The 4,284-nt window shown below is 34.5% G+C and overlaps 1 long non-coding RNA gene across 1 annotated transcript; it reads left to right on the forward strand.

Moving 5' to 3' along the window:
• Nucleotides 1–914: 914 nt before the first annotated feature.
• LOC113326144 lies at nucleotides 915–3,646 on the forward strand. The gene is made up of 6 exons (XR_003348330.1): nucleotides 915–1,040; nucleotides 1,143–1,214; nucleotides 1,973–2,079; nucleotides 2,959–3,069; nucleotides 3,204–3,309; nucleotides 3,592–3,646. It is a non-coding gene; the product is annotated as an uncharacterized LOC113326144 (long non-coding RNA).
• Nucleotides 3,647–4,284: the final 638 nt, after the last annotated feature.

A 4,284-nucleotide genomic window follows, 5' to 3' on the forward strand; every position in this document is an offset into this window, starting at 1 on the left:
AGTATATCTTAGAATCTGAGATAAAATCTACAAATTGATCTGCATGTAGTATAATCTGTACACAGCCTCGTTGAATATCTTCCATGGCAGTTTCTGAAAGAGTTGCTGCAGAGAGGGGTGAAAAATTGGGTGAAATTGTAAGTTATTCCTTCTGAATCTGCACACTCGCTTACAATGGTTTGTGATGTTTTTCACTTACCATTTTCATCATTCGCAAACATAAGTAATAAAGTTCCTCTATTCATTGTCTTCACAAAAGGTTGGCTATAAAGTTTGTTTGGAAGGTCAGAGAGGGAGGGATACTCGCCTTCTGTTTTGTACCATAGGCATTTTATTGAGGACATTACTGCATGAAAAAAGTTTAAAAGGTGTTACCCATGTTATTGTGGATAAGATTCATGAACATGGAATGAATGAAGGTAAAATCTAAAGCCTTTGGCACTCAAGTTTTATTCCTAGTTATCTTTTTGGTTTTTCTACTATATGATTCATTACGTTTTCTAGTTATCCAGACTTTTTTCTTATCATACCAAGGGACCTTCTTCCACGGTGTCCAGAACTGAGGCTTATTTTGATGAGTGAAACCTTGAATGGAGAGCTCTTTTTGACCTACTTTGGTGGGGCACCAATGTTTTATATTTCGGTATGTTTGACCACTTACTATTCCAGGGTTCAGTATTGTTTGTATATAAATGTTACAGTTTGGCTAGTTCATCGTGATTTTGTTTGTATGTGATGAAACCATTTGATCGACTTTACAACAATTAACATTACAAGATTTACGTGACATAGGACCGTTTTAGAAAACTTACTGCCTAGAGAATTATAGACTGCTACGGTCTACATCTTGTTTATACTAATCTTTAGTTTTATGTTTCCTTTTGTCTCAGTGACGGCCTTGGGAAAACATCATTATATGGTTGGAACACCATTGAAGATTTGTAAGCGCGGTTGTGACGCAGGATCAGCATTGCCAAGTGTTGTTTATGCAGCTCCTGCATCTGCTGTTATGCATGTGCTCTTCTTGGTTTCATAAATAGGTATGTTCACTTGTTTTCTACTCAGACCCATGATAACCTTGTAGGTTATAATCAATTTCTTGGATTAACTAGAGGAACTTACCAAAAAGTTTGCATTTGTAGCCTGAATCCTAAACGGAAGAAAGATCCACGAAGAAGTAATCGGGTGTAAGCTTTGGTGTTTGGGGTCATCGGGTACTGTGGTATAAGCTTGTCTTCCAAATATTTTTTTTGATCTTTGAACTTTTACACTATGATTCCAGGAACACCAACGTTTAGTATATTGTTATCAATATTGATATTTCACGGCTAAAAGTGTATCTAGTATCACAAGAAGAATGACATCTTGTGTTTCAACCTTTTTCTCTTGGCTGTGGTGACTTTCTTAGTGCAATCTGATTTGCAGTAATTAAATGTAATACTTCTTTATGAGCCTGATCTTTGTATGCTTAAATAATGGCAAGATGGTAGCGGATTAACCAAGTTCGGAAATGTTTTAGTTTCCTGGAATTAATGTGGTCGTGTGTACCAAGCTAATTTTAGGTGGCTACTGCTCATGGGTGCCATTCATTTTTTTAACTTATTTTCCAAAGGTACACCTTGCGAAAAATGTGAACTGCTCATGGTTATAAACAATAACATTTGCCAATGCCACTTGTATAGGTAGTATTTGATTTTACAATATGAGTTGAGATTTTGATTGAGCTATAAGACTTTCAATTGCTAAATTTGGTCTATTTTCGATAACATTTATGGATTTAGAATTGATAGATTTGTGAAATGCATGTTCGGTAGAATGTCAACGAACATTTATAATTACTACGCGGACAGCCTTTTTAGAGGCTAGTTTCGACGCGTATAGATGGGGTTTTAGATAATAGTTTCTTCTCCATAAATGTATGTTATAGTGTCCTCTACGGTTTGTTAACAGGGCATGTTGTTTGGACTTGTAGTTTCGAAGATGGAGCTTGGAACGTACCGGCAGTCAAGTCAATTTTCTGAATTCAGCACCTGTGCCTGTTTTGCCATCTAATTTTGTGCCATTTAGACTCTGAATTTGGTATGGGTTTCTTCTAAGAATATGTGTAAGGTTGTTTGTTTTTTCCAAAATGATATAATATGTTTGATTTGCAGAATTGTTGGATTGATTTTCACTTATTATTTCCGTAGTAGTTTTAACATTGGGAACCAGATTTTTAAGAGATCCAATTAAATATATACATCTGGAGAAATATGCCATGAATTGTGTGGTAAGTGTACTAGTTTATGTGGTACTCCATTTCTGTTCTGGGAACTGAAACTATATGATGGATTTGGTTTGCTTACTAATTAAATGGAAAATTATAAATGTGAACTATGGATCAAGTGTACTTATTAGTTTGCATTTTAAATCAGATGCAACAAAAAGGTGCTTTGAATCAAATCAACAATCGTAGTTGGATGTAGTAATGTGGGTGTTTGAATTTGGACTTGGAAGGTCTGTAGCTTTTCCATCCATAAATAGTGTTGAATTAACAGCCACCTTGCAACTGAATACTAGTTGGATTACAGATATTGACAGACGCCTTGCAGTGCTAAACAAAATGATGATCGACCTGCTGCCAGTATAATTTTTGTTTCGGATTTTGAATTGTGGTTCTTGTAGCAACTGTTGTTGTCCTTGTGATTATTGGTTCGTCGTAGTACTATGAAACATGTAAAAGAATCTATGAAAAAAAATTATCTTTTTTTTTTCCATAGATTCTTTTCATTGTTTTTAATTATAATATAACACCTTCATAAGAAGAAGATTTCAGTCCCTAACGTGATTGCATGAAACTTGTAACCTTGCACTTTGTCATCTTAACTGAATCAGGAATCATAACTATGTTTTACTTCTTGTCTGTATAATTTTTTGAATGCGCTAGATTTAAAACTTATTATCATTGTTTATTTACAGGAAGTTGTAAGGAAAGATGATGCTGGTAATGTGATTGTCCAGTGCAAATCAAATTGGTTGCATTTCATCACTGTTTATTTGCAGGAAGTTAATGGAAAGATGATGCTCTTGGTAATGACGATTGCTCAGATAACAGAATTTGAATCCATTTCGTAAGCTGCTGGAACTGGTTATATTAAAATGAACAGATTTTAGGCTAAATGAATTTATACTAATAACCTTCCTAATATTTTGATTATTTTCAGGTGTTTGACATTCCAAGAGGGAGCAGGTGGAACTAAAGCTTGATTATATATGGGAACGGATGCAGCTGTGGACCTCCCTACGAGTTTCAATTGGCAAGTATGCTCGGTAAGGATCTCAATTGGTGAAGTTTGTGGATTTTCTCCTAAGACTTCTACCAATTTACTGTGTATGCTTTTGATCAGGAATTCAGGATCTCAATTACTTAATGAGTTATGGACGGGATATTTTACATATGAAAATTAGCTGCAATCATATGTTTTCTTCAAATTTCAATTTGAGTAGATACTTGTATGTGTTTAGGTGGTTACGGTGTCGAGCAGATTCCTTGTCTCATTTCCTCTTTTTTTGCTGATAATTGATGTAATCTTGGTTGGATTTTATTTACAGCTTAGGGCTGGAGCAATGACCTGATTTGAGCTAGGTTGTCATAAACTGAAGGCATAGATAGTGAAACTTTATGGTTTGTTAAGTTTGTAATAGGATATTAGTCTCCAACTTTTTCAGACTTGAAACTTGTAGTATTAGAAAGTTGAAATTGTAAACTGAATACATTTTTCGATACAAATTGATTTTTAAAGTCATTATCAGTTTTTTAATTTGCATTATTTTTTCAATTGCAATTCAGCTTGTAGTAATTCAGTTGAATCAGCTTTGGATTCAGCTGAATCAATATCAATTTTTTTTAATAAAATATCACCAGTAAAACCACTGCGTCCATCAGTATCTGACTACATACTGTTGAAGAAAGTCGTTTTTTTAAAGAATTGAACGTTTTCCAGACACAGTCGTTTTGTGGAAAACCACTCCTAGAATACTGCTGATGGACACAGTCGTTTTTAGTGATATTACTTCTTTTCCTGACAGTGGTTTAACTTCCATTTTCCACTAGTGTATATTTTGGATTTGTGTTAGGGTTTTGTATGAAGTAAAAACCCCTCTTGTATCCGTGCGTTTTGAGAACTTTTTCCTTCTTCGTTTTTCTATGATTGATACAAGGGTTTAAGTGCTAACAATTCCATGAGTTTTCCGCTGCCAAGTTCTAGTAGGACAAATTTGAATGTGTTATTCAAACTTTGTTAA

This window comes from Papaver somniferum, unplaced genomic scaffold, assembly GCF_003573695.1.
Source record: "Papaver somniferum cultivar HN1 unplaced genomic scaffold, ASM357369v1 unplaced-scaffold_10, whole genome shotgun sequence".
NCBI classification, from domain to species: domain Eukaryota; kingdom Viridiplantae; phylum Streptophyta; class Magnoliopsida; order Ranunculales; family Papaveraceae; genus Papaver; species Papaver somniferum.